Genomic DNA, 19,774 nt, shown 5'->3' on the forward strand with positions numbered 1-19,774 from the left:
CTTTTTTCTCATTTCTCCAGCTTCTTCTTACACCCTCTCCACTGGCCAGGTGCTCAAGTCTTCTTGGAGTGGCCTAACGACCATTGTTCTATTCTATCGAGGGTCCAGCATCCTTACCCCACACAACTAGCATCATTCTCTTCCTTCAAATTGGCCTGAGTCTCATCTCCTGAGAGATTTTCCTTGATGGCTCAAACTAGCCTTCCTCCTTAAATTTCTATTTTAAACATAAGGGTTGTATTTATAATAGCACTTATTGTATTGTTCATTTTATTTATTTGGTTATTTTACTTTTTGTTCTTTAGAATGTAAGTCCTATGATAGCAGGAAATCCGATCTCTTCACCCTTACATTTTCAATGTCAAGCAGATGCCAAGCAATCAGTTGCTTCCCAATTAATGCATGAGGTGTGAAGCTCAGGTGTGGGGAACTCCCACCTTGAGTTCATGAATTCATGTGGGATTTTCCAGCACTGAGTCAAAGACCTAATGAATAGGTCTAGACACACACATTTTCCTAATCACATTTAATCTAACTTCCAGGGCACTTCCTATATGGTATGCCCACACACTGTTACTCATGTGTGTGTGTCTCTCTCACATACATTCAAACACATACAGAAGCACGCAGATGCCACCTATTTCGCTGTCTGTTCTGTTACAGAGGGCATTAGTGTGTTGGGAAAGGACGCTGTGGGAGAATTTATCCTCAGGTATTTGTCTGAGCAAATATCAGATAGACCATTTGGGTCTTGAAAGGCAGACCTTGAATAGGATGGTTTGGGCTGAGACAAATATAATTAACATAGCAATTTATGTATGAGGGCTATTGGCTCAGAAGGAGCTTGGGTGAAGAATCCACAGCACAGTAGGGTGTTTTCGCCTAAATAGGTGACAATAGGGAGAGGAAATAATTGAGAGATTCTTTTTTTTAAATTTTTTTATTGAGTCACCATGTGGAAAGTTACAAAGTTTTCAGGTTTAAGTCTCAGTTATACAATGCTCGAACACCCATCCCTTCACCAGTGCACATATTCCACCACCAAGAATCCCAGTATAGTTCCACCCCGCACCCCCACACCCTTAACCCCCCCACCTTTAGCCCCCCCGCCTGTGTAACTAATAAATTTCACTTTACTTTCACTTTGATTGCATTCAATATTTCAACGAAACTCACTGTTATTGTTTGGAGAGTCTCTCCCCTAAAGTCGGACCTGCTGAAAAGGAAGCATTAGATAATTTGTTTTCCATTGCTGAGAATGAAGAGGTATGAGGTTGAGTGACCACACTTAACGGCCTCTCTGTTTTGGGTTTCTGTATTTTAGTATTTTAGTAACTAAGTCCAGAGAGATATCTGCCAGAAGTTGCATCATAATTGAAAGATTCTTTGGGGATTTGGGGTATGGGCCACACCAGCTATGCTCAGGGGTTAGTCCTGGCAGTGCTTAAGGGACATATGGGATGCCATGGATGAAACCCAGGTTTGCTGTGTGTAAGGCAAGCACCCTACCCACTGTACTTTCTCTTCAGCTCTCAATTGAGAGTTTCTTAAGGACAAATACTCTAGTAATCAGGGAATCCGGTAATGTGATTCAAGAGGTAGAGTACATGTCTTACATGTGCAAGGCTCTAGGTTTGATCCCTGGTGTAGCGTGACCCTTCCCAGATGCGATCCTCACAACAGAAAAAATTGATTCTAGATTTCATTTTTATGGTCTATTCTATCGTGCAGCAAATACTCTCTTCATTTACTTCCACATTTACTGGGAACGTCTACAGTATTTATTGACCTTGCGAGTGATACAATAAAATTAAAAAATGAATTTACTTCAATACCTGGATCAATGCAAGTGAAGAGCAGAAATGCTCACAAGAGGCAAGATATCAGAGAGAGGGAACTGCACAGAAGTAAAAACCTGAGTCAGAGTGACGGATGGGGACACACATAAGGTCCACCCCCTTCTCACCCCCAAACGCCTAAGGATATTGGGAAGGACACTGGATTCCCCACTACCTGCAGATGAACAGTTAAGTCAAGATTATTTTATCTCAACATAATGATTCAAGCTGAGATATATGTAACTGCACATTAAACATGTGTATGTTCATTCTCACATGAGTATTTTTTCCCTCACTAAGGCATGAAGGCATAGAACAGTTATTTGCTAAGTATTAGGTTAGCTTTATAAACAAAAAACAGTCAAATCAAAATATTTAGGTTGAAAAATATCCCACTGGTCTGAAAGACCAGATTTCACCATCTAGTCTTAGCAAATTAACCAGAAAATTTCCATAGTTTTGCACTTGTGCAGGAAAGGCACAGTATTTAACCTGCATCTTTGTAGATATGTAGATATTTCTCAAAACATCATTATTAAGTATATCTCTCCACATGTTATTACATCTAATATATATTTGTAAGTAATTCAATGATTGTTCCAGATTATCCAGAGCCAATCTTTCATAGTAGGCTGGTTTTCCATCACTACCTTCCACACGATTGAATCCTGGGCTTCAGTAATTGGGAAAAGTCTGACAGACTAAACTAAAGGACAGATCAGCTCCTGTCTGTCATACTGGCCCACGGACTGACAGCTAAAACCCAGGCAGAAGACCAGTGGCTTTCAACCTTTCTGCACTTCTGGATGCACCAGTACCAGTCCATGGACTGGCGGGTGAAGAGGACTGTGTTGAATAAAATTAAAAAATGAATTTTTAAATTTTATTAAAAAATGAATTTTTTAATTTTATTTAAAAATTACAAAGGCCAGGCTTCTCTGTTCTCATTTCACTTTTTATTAACATGCCCTCAGAAAATGTGAGGTTTACTATGAGTCTAAGTGACACATAAAGTTATAGAAAGTTATAGGAAGTCTTTTTCAAAAGACAACAGCAAATATGAACCACTCCCCCACCCAAATCGCACCCCCACACACGCCCTGCAAATAGGCAGAGGGAAGACATAATGGAAACCTTCTGAGTAAAAAAGAGGAGACTTGAGTTTTCATCTAAGTGGTGCCAGGGTCTTATTGTGAAAATTTGTTCGCATCATCATTTGTACTATTATGAAGTAGGTGTGAGTGGCTTTTGTGAAGTTGCTTTCAGCCTGAACATACATGGAACTTAAGGAGACAATCAGGTGTTACGAGGAGTGGTCTATGTGGTGGAATATGCGCCTCTAAAGTTTTAATATGTATCTGCTGGGAATCTTTTATAAACTTAGGTCCTGCTTCACTATTTCTGGATTCGAGATTCCCATGTTCGAGCAAGCTCTGGCATAGGCTGCTGCTGTAGGTTCCCGGATCACGCTGGCAGAAGTAAAGACACAGAACAGGGTCTGGAGTATGAAGTCCCAGGGTAGCCCATAGCTTTATTTTTTTTTCTTTGCTTTTTTGGGTCACACCCGGCAATGCACAGGGGTTACTCCTGGCTCTGCACTCAGGAATTACTCCTGGCGGTGCTCGAGGGACCATATGGGATGCTAGGAATCGAACCCTGGTCAACCACGTGCAAGGCAAATGCCCTACCTGCTGTGCTATCGCTCCAGCCCCTATAGCTTTATCTTTGCTGAGCCTCAGCTTCCTCTTTTGCAAATTAAAAAAAAATACCTACTCCCAGAGGATGTTGTGAGGCCCTGAAGGAGATAGTGAGTTTCAAGGGTCGCTCTGTACTGTGAAGTGCTTGACAAACATGTGTTCTTGCTGCTTTTAGGTGACCGGGCTTTACCTTCAAAGGCTCCGGGGCGCTGCTGACAAGGCAGTTGGACTGATGGAGAGGAGATAACGATGCACAGTCGGGTGCAGTATTGCATCTGCCCCACGGCGCACACGTGAAGCTGTCTCTCCAGAAGCTGTCATTTGCTGAGCCCAATACCCCGTGTTAACTCCCTCCGCCCTCTTGTCTGCTGCTCCTGCGGCCTTGTGACCCGGAAAGTCCACTGGCATCTGCTGTGCAGGGCATCCAGAGACATTCCTTCCTCGCCCAGCCGTGGGAGCTTCCTGCAGTTTCCACAAGCAATCAGGGCTGGTCCTGGGAATGATTCTGCACAGGAAAGCTTTTCTCCCTGTTCACCCCCAGGGCAACTGGTGCCCTCACACCCTCTTGTCCTGTGCTCACTCCACCCAACTCACCCCCGGCAGATCAAGAAAGCATCCGAGGGGCTGGAGCAATAGCACAGCGGGGAGGGCGTTTGCCTTGCACGCGGCAGACCTGGGTCCAATCCCCAGCATCTCATATGGTTCCCTGAGCACCAGCAGGAGTAATTCCTGAGTGCAGAGCCAGGATTAACCCCGGTGCATCACCAAGTGTGACCCCAAAAGAAAAATAAAAAAGAAAAAAAAGAAAGCATCCGATGCTCCAACTCAGCAATGGGCAATCAGGCAGGAGGGACCTCTCTAGGACATGAAGGAGTCTGGGAGCCGTGCTGGAAAAAGCAGTACTTCGGGAGAGAGCCAGGAAACCTCTCCTCAGCCTGGGAAATCCTGGGCTTCAGGGTCATGTTCATATGCTTTGCCTTTGGCCGTTTTCAGCCAGAGATATCCCAACACTGTTGAGTGTCTAATCTTGTTCCCGATCCGCTTCGTGCTTGAGAAAGGCAAGACAACTCCTTCGGGTTCAAAGATGGAAAGGAAAATATCTAGCAGGTCTGCGTTTCTTGGCCACAGACATGCTTGGGCACAGCCGTCATTATCAGCCAGGGTTTCCTAACCTGCTACCCCACAGATAACCTTGGCATTTGGAGTTCAGGTGTGGGACGAAGACTGCTCTAAGCTCCCTGGCAATGCCTACCCCTTGCCCTCGCCTTGTCCCTGCGATATCTCTGCCCTTTCAACTCGTGTTCAGACACATCTCAACCAAGCACTGTAGCACTATAGCATTGTCGTCCTATTGAATTGCTCCAGCGGGCACCAGGAATGTCTCCATCGTGAGACTTGTTATTATTGTTTTTGGCATATCGAATACGCCATGGGGAGCTTGCCAGGCTCTGCCGTGCAGGCGGGATACTCTTGGTAGCTTGCCGGGCTCTCCGAGAGGGACAGAGGAATCAAACCCGGGCTGGCCGCATGCAAGGCAAACACCCTACCCGCGTGCTATCACTCCAGTCCATCTCAACCAAGCAGGGAGAATATGATACTAAGGATAGTTTTGCTTTTGTTCTGGTCATGTTTTAGAGTATAACACTCCCTTTATTTAACACTGGGAACAAATGGTAGCTAGGACATGCTGCCGAGGACTCTGTCCTTAGACCCAGTTCACTGTTTCTTGGGTCAGTGGTCTGCTCTCTCAAGAAGGAAAACCGTTTGGCACAGCAAACTCACTGTACATCTATTAGGTGCCGGGCTCCCTCCCTTTGAAAACAGAAAGATAAACACGACATGGGCACAGTGTGGTCATCTAGAAAGCAGGAAGCATATTTGCATCCCCAAGGAGATACTGCCTCGGGTTGCCATTAAACTTGTTTCTGCTACATTTCCCCTCCCGCCCCTTTTTCTTAGATCAATATTGATATTTTATTTGTCTTTGTTAGATTTAGATAAAGAAAGAAAAGTCTCATATCTAGTAATCTTGGAAACCTGCCTTTGAGTGTGACAACTCATTGTCTACTGATTTGTTAATTTTAACATTTATTTTTGTTTTTACTTTCTTTGGACGTGCTCTTAAATTTCTTTATAGGCATCCTTGCTGGTGGTGCTTGGATGATGAGACGTTGCTGGGTCAAGGAACCAGTTCAGGGTTACTCTTGTCTATTGCTGAGCTATATTCCCTGTCGCTCTTGAGCATGAAGTTCATTCACACTCAGTCTTATTACCATAAATTTCTTACATGTATTTAAAACTATATTTTTCACTAAAATGTTCTTATTGCAACAAACTTTGATGTGTATTCTTTTCATTATAATTGTCACTCTTGCTTGGTTATAGTTTTCACCATAATTATTTTTATTTTACATAAATTATTTAGAAAACTTAAAGTTTAACAAATAAAAATTGAATTAATTTTTTTTACTTAAATTTTATTTTACTTCATGTGGTCAGAGAAAATATAATTTTTGGGGTTCTCTTTTGAGACTTGCTTTTTGGCCTACTTTTGTAAATATTTTATTATCTGTCCTTGAAAAGAATTTGTATACTTCCCAAGAAGTGAAATTTTATATATGTCCTTTGGATCAAGATGTAATAGTTCTATTAAATGATTTGTGTTCTTATTCAATCTTTAACTCCTTAAGCTTTAGGTTTCTGAAAATGATGAAAAGAACTCAGCATTCATTGTAGATGTTAAGTTCTCTGTAATTCCATCAACTTCACTTTTTGTATTTCAAGGCTATTTTGCTTAGTGTTTGCAGATTTAGTTATTACCCTATCTTTCCTGTATCATATTTTTAAGTAACTATCCTTATTACCCTGCGATGCTTGTATTTTTTTCTTGCTTCAAAGCCTCTTCCTCCATATGTTAGTACAATTATACTTTCTTTCTAAAAATTTTTTTATTAGTGAATCACCTTGAGGTACATTTACAGACTTGCAATTACACTTTCTTTTTAGGCAATTTCACATTTAGCATTTTTGTGCCATTGTGCATTATGGGGGGAAAAAGTAGAATAACCTTTATTTTATTTTTTCTTATTATTTCTTTTTACAACTTTTGAAAAGTAAGCGGGAGAGGGGGCAGCAGATAGAGAGTTTAGAGTTCGGTAGGGCACTTGCTTGCATGGAGCTGACTCGGATTTGATTCCCAGCTCCGTGTCTGTCCACTGAGCACCTCCAGGAGTAATCCCTGAGTCAGAACCAGGAGTAAATCCTGAGCACAACCAGTGTGGCCCAAAACAAAAACAAAACAAAAAAAAAAAAGGACAAACTTTATCTTAAAGACATAGATGTAAAAATCATAAAGACTCCATTAAAAAAAATCAAGACAATCTGTTCCTGGCAGAGTGACTCAGGTCCCGCCCAAACAAAGCCTCACAGCAGTTTCTCCCGGCACTCCAAAGTGGCCGCCATGCATCCAGCAAACTCCATCATCTCAGTACTGAGCCCCACTGAGAGATTAACCTGACAAAAACTCAGGTACACGATGGGTCCCTGTGACTGAAATCTCCAGGCTTTCTGGAGTCCGGATGGGCTACCTCTCGGTACCTTCCAGAAGCCCCAGCAGTCACGTCCCCACCCCAAAGCCATTGCCAGTTAAAATTTTTACTCCAACTGAAATTTTAATTTGTACCACCAAGTTAAAAATTCTGGATTTGGAGCTGGAGTAATAGCACAGCGGGTAGGGCATTTGCCTTGCACGTGACCGACCCGGGTTCGAGTCCCAGCATCCCATATGGTCCCCTGAGCATCACCAGGAGTAATTCCTGAGTGCACAGCCAGGAGTAACCCCTGTGCATCGCTGGTGTGACCCAAAAAGCAAAAAAAAAAAATTCTGGATTTACTGGATTTCCTGGCTGTGTGACATCTCTGGACTCCACACACTGATAATCCAGTTTGGAGGGGTGTAATGCAGAAGCCAACCAATCTTAACTAACAAAAACATTAATTAGCAAAAGACTTAATTTGTAATAACATTTTAGTAATCCTTCATACACAGACTCCAATTTACACTAATTTACATTAATTTTCTTCTAGGGAATATTTTTTATTATTCTGTTAGCATTTTATTGGTAACAAACAATCATCATCATCATCATCACCATCATCATCATCATCATCATCATCCTGTTGATGTCGATTTTTTTTTTTGCTTTTTGGATCACACCCAGCAATGCACAGGAGTTACTCCTGGCTCTGCACTCAGGAATTACCCATGGCGGTGCGCAGGGGCCCATATGGGATGCTGGGAATCGAACCCAGGTCGGCCGCGTGCAAGGCAAACGCCTTACCCACTGTGCTATTGCTCCAGCCCCAATCATCGATTTTCTTGAGTGATCTCAGTAACGTCTCCATTTGTCCTAGCCCTGAGATTTTAGCAGCCTCTCTTTACTCATCCTTCCCAGTGGTGCCTCATTGGAGGTTCTTTCAGGGTCAGGGGAATGAGACCCATCATTGTTACTGGTTTTGGCATATGAATACACCACAGGGGCTTGCCAGGCTCTCCCATGTGGGTAGGAAACACTCTGTAGCTTGCCAGGTTCTCTGAGAAGGAGAACTAGGCTATACGCTTCCAGGAGCTTGGTTTTATAGGCTCTGGATGTTGGCCCTTGATGGGATTACACAGCACCGGGGGCAGTTTTTGGGTGTGACCACCTAGCTACTGGAAAATGGGGGATCTAAGTGGAAGAGGCCCAGTCCCAATCCAAGCAGGCTTTGAGATGCCAGCCCTATTATTATCTCTGCTATATTGGTTAATGTCATAAGAACAATAAAAATCAATTCAATGGACCAGAGAGATAGTACAGTGAGTTCAGAAGCTTGCCTTGCAAGCTGCTGATGGTGGTTCAATTCCCAACACCACATATGGTCTCCCCCAGATCCACCAGGAATGATCCCTGAGCATAGAACCAGGAGTAAGCCCTGAGCACAGCTAGACTAGCCCCCAAACACCAAAATACATAATAAACAATATAAAATAAATTATTTGGGCCTACTACAGGGGCAGACTTGAGGGGTGATTGGGAAAATTGGAGACAATGGGGGAGGGAAAGTGATAGTGGTGGTGAAATTGGTATTAGAATGCCTGTAATAAATCATCATGAGCAACTTTGTAAACCACAGTGTTTAAATAAAGTGTAGGGGAAAATTTTTACATATGTAGGCTTTACCTGTTTCATGTAAAGTAAGAAATATACTAGCACAGTTTTTTTTGTTTTATCAATGATAGCGATGACATGATTATTACCATAATGGGATCCAGTATAAAATAAAATTTAATGCAATATTTAGATTCCAGAGTTGAAAACTTAGTTTTGTAAAAGAGAATAAGCATTTAATTATATTTCGTTAAATAGTTTTAATGTCCTTATTTACCTAGGTTAAAATTGTATAGCAATCACAAATTGGTTTTTACTGATTTATTTTCTATTTGCCATTTCTTTATGGCAAGCAATATAAAGTCACATGTTATGTGACTAAGGGGGCACGTTGACGTTGGGGTTGGGAGGGAAACTGGGGATGTTGGTGGAGGGAAGGTCAGATTGTTGGTGTTGGAACACTAAGTGCCTGAAACATCTGTATTATGAACAACTTTGTAAATCACAGTGTTTTAATAAAAATAAAAAACAAACCAAAAAAATGATAGACAAAAAAAGACTTATATAGCAAAGTGTCAGGCTATCAACCAGTATGCTAAACTCTGGGGAATTTCTCTATGGACAACAAACTGGTAGAGAAAGAAATCAAGAGAACAATCCCATTTATAGTCATAAACAAAATAATTAAGTACCTATGAACAAAGTGAGCTAACGAGGCAAAAGTCTTGTAAATCAAAAACACCACAAGTCACCTTTAAAAGAAATAGAAGACACAAAGAAGTGGAGAGATATTTTATGCTAATTAATTGAAAGAATTCACATTGTTTAAATGGCCATCTCACTCTAAGTATTATGCTGAGTCAATGCAAGCCCTGTCAAAATTCCAAAAACAGAGAGCCTCCCGCCTACTGACTGTGATCCTGAGGTCTCCTAACCCATTTTGGCACCAGAGCAGATTCTTGCAGCCATGCACTTTGACTGCGAACTGAACTACAACCTCGTGCAGCCCGGGGAGGGATTTTTTTTCCCTCTCCACCCCATTTTTCTGAGCGAAAATGGCGGCAGCAGCAGCAGCCACGCGGTGAGAGCCACCCTCTAAGACCCCTCCACCAGGAGGTAGGACTTTCTTTAGTGACGTAGCCTGTAGGTGATCCTGGGAGGGGAGGTGTTCCCGGCGCGCCTTCCGCCCAGAGATGAACCGAGAGCCGCGGCACGAGAAGCAGAGCCTCCCGCCTACTGACTGTGATCCTGAGGTCTCCTAACCCATTTTGGCACCAGAGCAGATTCTTGCAGCCATCCATTTTGACTGCGAACTGAGCTAAAATATTAGAAACCCAAAACCGCGCGGCCGCTATCGCGCCCGCGCGGACTCAAAGTCTTCACCTTTACTAACGAAGAGAATTTATTAGATGATGCTTATTCAGCAGGCCTTATGTTGGGGAAAATTTCCAGTCAATAGTAGTGAGTTCTGTATGGAAATATGAAATGTACTCAATATATAGAGAGAATAATGGGAATATCATCAGCTACTTAGATGGGGGGTGGGGTGGGAGGGGGGTTTATTGGGGTTCTTGGTGGTGGAACGGGTGCACTGGTGAAGGGATGGTGGTTTAATCAGTATTTGACTGTGACTTAAAAAAAAATAAATAAAATATTCATTAAAAAAAAAAAAATTCCAAAAACATTCTTCAAGGAAGTAGAACTTATGTTAACGAGTTTTATGTAGAATTCCAAATAGCTTCCAAATAGCCAGATAAATGGAGAAAAAAGAATAATGGAGTTATCATATGCACCTATGTCAAAGTATACTACAAAGCTATGTAATCAAAACAGTAATAGTCATACAGAGTTGAGAGCCCAGAATTAAGCCCTCAGTTACATGTATCTTTAAGACTGGAAGAAAGCCAAGAGGAAATAATGGAGAAAGAATATTTCTGAAATAAACAACATTGGGAAAACTGAAGAGTCATATGCAAATATAAATAAATAAAACTGGATCACTTTATCACACCATGCACAAAAATAAACTCGACGGATGTTAGACTTGAAAGGATAAAATTAGCTGAAAAGACAGGCAAAACACTCCATGACATTGTGGATTTAGTGATGTCATTACAAATTCAACTCCCACAAGAAGGGAAGCACAAAAAAAATCAGCAAATGGGACCCCATAGAAATAAAAAGGCATCACACAGTGAAAGAAATTATGATAAAAAATTTTCTCTATTGAATTGGTGCTATACATCTGACAAAGATTAATATCCAAGATATATAAGCAACTGAAAGCTCAACAAAAGCAACAACAACAACAAAACAACCCCCTCAAAAAATGGGGAGAAGGCGAAAGAAAGATGTAGCAGGTAAACCCAGGTTTGATTCCCAGCACCCCATGTGGTTCCCCAAGCAGGAATGATTACTAAGCATAGAACCAGAAATAATCCCTGAGCACCACTAGGTGTGGCTGAAAAACAAACAAACAAAAAAAATGAGGAGAAGAACTAAACAGACATCTTACCACGGAAGACTTGCAGATGACCATAGGCACATGGAATAATTTCATCATCACTGGAAAATGCAAATCAAAGTGACAATGAGGGCTGGAGCGATAGCACAGCGGGTAGAGCATTTGTCTTGCATGCGACGACCCAGATTCGATTCCCAGCATCCCATATGGTCCCCCAAGCACTGCCAGGAGTAATTCCTGAGTGCAGAGCCAGGAGTAACCCCTGTGCATTGCCAGATGTGACCCAAAAAGCGGAAAAAAAAGTGACAATGAGATATCAACTCATACCTGTCAGAATGGACTATATCAAACAGGACTGAAACTATAAGCACTCATAGTGGTGTGGAGAAAAAGGAACCCTCATTCACTGGTGGTGGTAATGTAAATCAATTCAACCTCTATGGATACATCTCAAACAATTAAAAATAGATCTCTCATATGACCTATAAGTTCCACTACTAAGCATCTATTCCAGAAATGCAGAAAACTACGAATTTGAAAAGACATGCACACCTATGTTCATTATAGCACTATTCACAATAATCAAGATCTGGAAGCAACCCAAGTGCCCAATGACAGACAAATGGATTAAGAAAATGTAGTACAGGGGGTATTCTGTACTATGCCAACAGGTCAACCTATACATGCAGGGCGAGTGCATCAGCAGCCTGATGGTGCCTTCAGGCTTCCTGACACCCCAAAATTACTGCTGTGCCTTTGGCCAGACCCCAACAACGTGGGACCAAGTTTACCAAGAAATGAAATGGCCAACATCAACCAGGATTGTTGGTGCACTAAGATAGCGCCTGGAGGCACATTGTGGGAGTGACAGCCAGGCCAACAAGCGGGCGGGGAGCTAGGGAGGGACAACCGGCCCCTCTGCCGCCAGGTGGCATGGAGATTGAGTCCTGGAACCCACATACATAGGCCTTGCTTGTGGAAACTCTTTGGCACCAGGATTCCATCTGGACTAGGAGGGGAGAGTGTACCAGCTCCATCTGGGGTGCCCCTGTGAAACTGGCTCGGTATGGGGCCCGGAGAGATCTCTGGTTCTGTGGTGTCTTCCGGGACTCACTGCTGTGTCTCTGGTTTTTGATCTCTTTCAAGATTTATTTATGGTATGAATCTGTGAAGCAAGGCCAGTAATAGAATTTACAGGGTGGCACTGGAGTTGGTTCCATGGGAGTGACTGCCAGTGCTTCCATGTGTATTGGGAAGTGGGGGGAAGTAGCCTATCCCAACTTCGTGAAAGCCTGGAGGCTTCAGTCACAAAACCCGCATACCCGAATTTTCAGCAGATTATGTCTTGGTGAGGTTCATTCAGAGAAAATGGAGTCAGGCTGGGGGTATGGCGGCAATTTTAGATTGTGGAAGAAAGCAGCTCCTAGGGACTCTGCTTGGGCAGGCATGGGCTAACCTGCCCCCCTCCAATGTATCCCAGTCTGTTCAGCTATGCGCGGGTCTGAGATTAACTGTGGCTTTTGATCTCCTTCGTGATTTATCTATGGGTCTCTGAAATAAGGCCAATAAATGAGCTTGTATAGTTGAGCCGGAGGTGGTTTGTGGGCACGACTCCCACATACCTAACATAAATACAATGGAGTACTACTCAGCTCTAAGAAAAGATAAAATTTTGTCTTTTGTGATAATCTGAATGAAACTAGAGGAGAATAGACTAAGCAAAGTAAGTCAAGAGAAAGACAAATGCCAGATAATCACACTTTTATGTAGTATTTAAAGACACAAAACGAGGGAGCAGATTAAGTCAAGTGAAAAGAAAACAAACCCTTGGACTCTGACTGCTGAACCGAGGCTATGAGCACAGCGGAAGAGGGTTGAAAGGGTGCAGGGGCCCTCTGGACTGTGGTGAAGAAAATGGGTCCTTGGGTGGAGAACAGCCTGTGGCAACATGTTTTTAAGAGGTGTGAAATTGTATCCCTAAAACATGTCAGTCATGTAAACCAAAAATTTCCATTAATCTTAGAGTGTCATTTAGCAGATACAGTATATCTAGCAGAATTATACCCATTACGTTTTTAGTATTTTTATTCAGTATTTCTTTAGTATTTTTTAGATTTTTAAAGAGACAGTACCCAGAGAGGAAGCAAAAGTAGAAGGTGAATCATTTTCTCATAGTTCTCCTGAGTTCTGGCCCTTGGGGTTTTCTTATTCTGTTTATTGCACTTTTATCTTATTTAGTCACCTCCGCAGCCACCTGCTTGTAATAGCCCCAAATTTGTCCTGAGAACTTCTGTCCCTCACTGCTTGGTCCCGAGAAGGGCATTTTACTTGAGTGTTGATTTCCTTCGAAACACAGGAGGAATGTACAAACAGGACTCAGCACAGTGAACCCTGTGAGTATCTGAACTTCAAGTCGAAGACTTTGCTCTCTCATATGAATATTTTGCCACTTTGACCTTCCTTTCTCCTACCTTATAGTTCTCTCCATGCTTGCTTTTGCATGTGTGTGTGTGCGCACACACACACATGCACACACATGCATGAAGACTCCTATGCTGTCTTCTGTATGACATGGACAGAGACTATTTTGCTGAGTCCCACTTGAGAATTATCTACTTTGATGTTGGCAAAAACATAAGTGTGTTTTGGGAGGGGAGAAGTGGAAAAAAGAAAGTGGAGGTAGGGATTCTTGTTAGGTTACCTAATGCGACTGGTGAGGGGTAACCAGGAAGTCTTCATAATAGCTCACTTGTGAGTGCCCTATTTCATGTCTCCAATAGGACTGGACTGAGAGTATCCAGGCTCTCTCTCACTCAGGCCTCCAAAACTGAGTGCTACGGGGTTTAAGGCCTGGCAACTGTGTCTGTGGCCTGGTGGACGCTCTTGATAGATAAGAGGACAGGATCTGAGGTAATTCAGGGACCCCGGAAAACTTCATGGGGGGGCCCTGAGGTACTGCATGTGGGTCCTAAGATACTGCATTGAGTTCTGAGGTGCTGTGTAGGAGTTCTGGATGTTTTATGGGGTCCTGAGGTTCTGCATGGGGCCTTGAGGTATTGCATGGGGGTCCTGGTTTTTTCAGGAGGTTCTGCATGGGGTCCTGAGGTACATGTATCCAGGGGTACATCAGTCATCTGAAACCAGTATATGACAGACTAGCCAAAGGCAGCCCTGGGAGAAATTGTGAGCAAAATAATATATAATCATTTCCCAATGCCACTCTGCCCAGGTGCCGCAGGAGGGGGCGCTCTTAGGCCCAGATCAGAGAACAGAATTATAAGGATTTAGGGAGGCAGGGGTGGGAGTAATGAAGGGAACTTTGGTAGGATCATCAGAAGCATTATTCAACCTTCACATAACTGGAGGGTCTGCAGACCAACTCATCAGAGACTCCACTCCAGGTGGGGCCATGGGTAGCTGCCACTGCTTGTAGATCTTCCTCCTGGGGGAAGCGTAGGGGGTAGTGCTCTGGGTGACATGGGGCTTCTCAGAAACTCTAACTATGAACCTGTGCTTAGTAACCAAACAACTCATTAAAACAGAACGTTCCCTGCCAGGGGGAGGGGCAGGGTATGAGGAAAGGCTAGTGGACAGTGGGGTTGGGGTTGGGGTTCACACAATCATGGAAATGGCACCAGAGCTTAGGTGAAACGTATGCTCATATAGAAGTGGAAAGCTATGATCAAGGCATTTATGTAGTATTGAAAGCCACTGATAATGTTAATAAAATATTGATTTTTAAAATGCAGATGTTCACACAAATCCATGACTAAAAATAACAGTAAAATATTTCTAAGTAATGGCCTGTGGCCAATCATATTGATTATGTTGTTGTTGTTTTTATTTTGTTTGGGGGCCACACCTGGTGTTGCTCAGGGCTTACTCCTGGCTCTGTGCTCAGGAATCACTCCTGACAGGGCGCAGGGGGACCATCTGGGATTTGGATCAAACCTGGATTACTCACATGCAAGGCTAGCACCTTATATCTTTACCCCCCCCCCATCTTGTTTTCTTGATATCGGTCCTTGAGGATGGGATATAAGGCAGTGATTGGTGGACATGTCTGTACAATTGTCCACTATAAGTAGGGGACTGAAATGCTGAGAGATCAAAGCTTCCAATAGCCCCTAGTCCTGTGTGAGCTCTGTGTCCCCCTCATCTGCAGCAGGAACAGGGCATAGTCTTACTCACTAACTTGCTGCTGTGCTCATGCCCAAGGTGCTAGGTAAAACCAACACCCAGCATCAGTGGACCAAGACTGACCTGGGAAGATGGAGCTTGCTAAAGACAGCAGTCTTTTATTTTTCTTTTTGAGTCACACCTGGCAATGCACAGGGTTTACTCCTGGCTCTGTACTCAGGAATTGCTCCTGGTGGCGCTCGGGGAACCATATGGGATGCTGGGAATCGAACCCAGGTCGGCCGCGTGCAAGGCAAACGCCCTACCCGCTGTGCTATCGCTCCAGCCCCAAGACAGCAGTCTTTACCTAGTGAGCAAAGCCAAAAACACCTGATGCAGGGGCAGAAGTCTGCATCTGGGTGCTGGGCTGGGTCTGCAGCCCAGGGTCGCTTCATCACAGGGGATCTCAAGTTTTCCACAGACGGTGCAGCCAATCCCGGTGACTCGGACTCTGGGCAGACACTGCCCTGTGCTGTGCAGGTTTCCATGAGGCATCTTGGGGAGATGGATGTCCTCTCTGCTCTGTGAGGCATGCCTGGCCCTACAGGAGGACAGGGTGGTGGGGGGCGAGCAGGGGCGGTTGTTGGGGTGCCACGGGTACACGGAGTTCCCAAGAGCATGCACGTGTCACCGGAGTGGGAAAACAGCGCTGGAAGAAAGTATCTTAACCTCGGGTACGTGGGTGGGTCCCTTCCTCCTGACACCCGGCAGTTAGAGTAATTGGCCTGATTACTGATTACACAGCTGTGTGATTGTGCTGCTACGGTGAGGAGCGTGGGGGCTGAACCCCAACGGACTAAGCTTAGGGAATCGGAATAGAAAACTGGCTTGTTGACTGGAAAGCAGCACTGTACCTGGTGCCTCCCGAATAGAGAATTTGTAGGGGAGGAGGCGGGTGTGTGATGGGGCGGGCCTTAGGGTCTAGGGTTGGGGACTTGGGACCTCGGTGGGTATTGATGGTACTCAGAAACATCTAACTGTGGGTTGTTTGCTTACTTTAGGTCTTTGGTCTAGTGAAGCCAGTGAACTGCACATTCTGTCTGGTCCTTAGTTCATCTTTGATCCTTGAATCTGAAGAAGACAGCCCTTCCCTCCACCTGAGCACCTTTCTAGCCAACGAGTATCACTTGTATCACTCGTCATCCCGTTGATCTTCAATTTGCTCGAGCGGGTGCCAGTAACGTCTCCATTCATCCCTATCGCATGCTAGTGTAGTCCAATGTTATCTGCTCGCTCCAGGAACAGGAAGAGCCTCAAACCGTTCATTCAGGGTTTTGACAAAGAAGTCTGATCATCTCGTTGGTGGGCAGCCACGTGATCTTTTGACGTCCCGTAGAATCCAGTTAGTAACAGCTGGATTAGTCCAGCAGTCGTCTCTGAATCACAATACATGTCCCACCCATCTGATTTTTGACACCATGGCAAACGAGACAACGTCCCTGATTCTTGATTGTCAACGGAGGTCAGAACTCTGGATTCCTTCTCTCAGTTGAGTGAGAGGTGATACTCCTAGCATAGCTCTTTCAGTTCCTCTTTGGGATACCTGAATAGCGTTCTCATCCTCTTTTCGTAGGGCCCAGGTCTCTGAGGTGTATGTTAGTGCAGGAAAAATGGTGGAGTCAAAAAGAGGTGCCCAGAGCCGGAGGTTCTTCGTCCTCTTAACCACTTCTTCGATGCTCTTAAAGGCGTTCCACGCTGCTCTGTTCCTCCTGCGCAGTTCTGGCATCAAGTTGTTCCTTATGTTGAGTTCTCGACCCAGGTATGCATAGCTGCTGCATTTGGAGATGTTCGTTCCATTGAGAGCAAATGGAACATCAGGGACAATTTCATTTTTCATGAACATTGTCTTCGTGAGATTCAGCTGCGACCTTTCCACATTCGCAGTCGACGTCAGCCAGCATTTGTGCCATTTGGCTAATGTTTGGTGTTTAGAACGATGTCATCAGCAAAGCGGAGGTGATGTAGTTGCTGACCATCTATCTGCATTCCCATTCCTTCCCATTCCAGTCGTCGCATGACGTGCTTGAGGGTGGCACTGAAGAGTTTCGGTGAAATGAAACCCTGCCAAACCCCTCTCTTTACATCCATGATCACTTCCTTGTAGAATGATGAGATCCTGGTGGTAAATCCATAATATAGCTCGAGGAGGATCTTGATGTACTGAGTTAGAATGTCCTGTTTGGCTAGGGTTTCGATGACTGCTTCAGTCTCAACAGAATCAAAGGCCTTCTTTAAATCGATGAATGTTAGACAGAGCAGCATCTTGAACTCTCACGAAACTTCAATGAGCTTGGTCACTGTGTGGATATGGTCCATTGTGCTGAATCCTTTTCAGAACCTGGCATGGTAGTCCTTTGTCTAGTGTTCTGCCTATTCTATTCAGGATGACTCAAGTGAACAACTTGTAGACGACGGACAACAGGCAGTTTGGGCGATAGTTGCCGATGTTGTGGATGTCTCTCTTCTTGTACAACAGAACAGTCCTGCTGGTTTTCCACTGGGATGGAACCTTGCATTCAGATAGATAGCATGTGAAGTGTATTGACGAGTACTGGCAGTGGATTCTTCAGGTGTTCGGGACCGACCTTGTCTGGACTGGGTGCTGTACACATCTTTACCGATGAAATGGCATGTTGGATTTAGGAAGGGAGGATGTTGGGAATGACATATCCATCCTGCAGAATTTGGTATGTGGGCAGGTAGATGTGGCTGTCAAAGAGATCCAAGTAGAAGTTGTGAATAATCCTCTCCATTGCCCTTCTGGAAGATGTGATCGATCCATCAGGACGTCGGAGGGCAGTCATCTTGGTCTTACAGTTGGACAGGCGAGCGTTGCGAATACTTTTCCCAGCTTCTGTCGCATCAGCAACACTGCTGCTCTTCTCTATTTGAGGTCTTCCTTTATAGCTTCTCTGCACAACTTTGAGAGCTTGGACATTAGCTTGTGGTTGCCTGAGGCTCGTGCCAAACCACGTTGGCGAATGAGCTCAAGAGTTTCCAAAGACAGGTGTCTGTGGCTTTCCCACTCTCAGCATTCTTCGCGCAGTCATGGAGGTGCTGAACCAGTCGATCGTATTCCTCATCAATGTTGTCAACCATGGCATCTTCTCACGTTGTCGCAATAGTGCCAAAGAGCTCCCAATTGGTGGTCATTCTGGGAGTTCTCTTCTTAAACTTAAACTTTACAGACCTTTCTCCCCACTCTGTGAGGCAGAATTTTGCACAAAGGAGATGGTGGTCCAATCCCGTTTGGAATTTTGGGACAACAGCAACATTGGTCAGGCAAAACCTTTGATTGAATATGATGTGGTCAATTTTCTTGTGGAACTGTCCACCGGGAGACTCCCATGTCAAACATTTAGATTTGGCCTTCTGGAACTGTGAGTTATCATGGATGGTCTTGGTCGACATGATGAACTCAGACAGTCTCTCACCTTGTTCGTTCCATTCTAGGCCATGGGTCTCAATGTGGAGTTCTTTAGGCCAAGATATGACCTTCCTGGTCCTACCTTGGCATTAAACTCACCAACAATTATCTTGTAGAAGGTGTGGTCTTCTTTATAGAACTTCTCCATTTCCATGTAGAACTTCTTGATTTCTTCTTCATTGTAGTTGGATGTTGGTGCATAGATGACAAAGATAGAAACTGCCAGCAGTGAGCCACATCTATTCAAGTGTAATCATCCGATTTGGGTTGTTAGGCATTCGAATGAATCAATGCTTATGGCCAAGTTCGTGTTGACAAGGACACCGATGCCACCGATGCCTCTGTTGTTGCATGTTCTGAGGAACAATTCTTCTCCAGTGTCGAAAATGGCGTGATGTGGTCGATGCCTTCTCGTTTTGGTCAGACCAACGATGTCGTACTTGCTCTTCTGCGCTTGCACCATCAGGTCCTCGATGGATGCTTCCAATGCCAGCGTATATGTGCATTGAATGTACAGTCATTTTAGTCTTTCTTCATTTTGTCAGTCTAGCTCATCCCTGAGATTTTGTCAGCCTCTTGATCACTGTGAGATTGTAACCCAAACATGAAAGCTTGTAACTATCTCACGGTAATTCAATAAAATTTTTTTAAAAAGAGAGATTTTGTCAGCCTCTCCTTGCTAATCATTCCTTACGCTGCTGTATTGGGGGCTCTTTCGGTGTCAGGCAAATGAGGCCCATTGTTGTTACTGTTTTGGGCATATGAAAACGGCATGGGTAGCTTGCCAGGCTCTGCCATGTGGGCGGGGTACTCTTGGTAGCTTGCCGGGCTCTCCGAGTACTGGGTACAAAGTCTGACTCATGGCTTGAGGCCAAGTTCATGAACTCCAAAATCCCTGGGGAGCCATAAACTGCCTGGACAATAGGGACAAAGATGCTGCCAAGTGTGTCTGGCCTGTGGTCTCAGAGAAGCTACAGACACCACAGAGCAAACTGGCCAGAATGCTGACCCCAGCCTCCACC

The 19,774-nt window shown here is 44.2% G+C and overlaps 1 pseudogene; it reads right to left on the reverse strand.

Annotated features, from left to right (window-relative positions):
- Positions 1-17,964: 17,964 nt before the first annotated feature.
- On the reverse strand, positions 17,965-19,251 carry LOC129405892 (uncharacterized; annotated as a pseudogene).
- Between the last annotated feature and the right edge of the window lie 523 nt (positions 19,252-19,774).

This window comes from Sorex araneus, chromosome 6 (assembly GCF_027595985.1).
Source record: "Sorex araneus isolate mSorAra2 chromosome 6, mSorAra2.pri, whole genome shotgun sequence".
Classification (NCBI taxonomy): domain Eukaryota; kingdom Metazoa; phylum Chordata; class Mammalia; order Eulipotyphla; family Soricidae; genus Sorex; species Sorex araneus.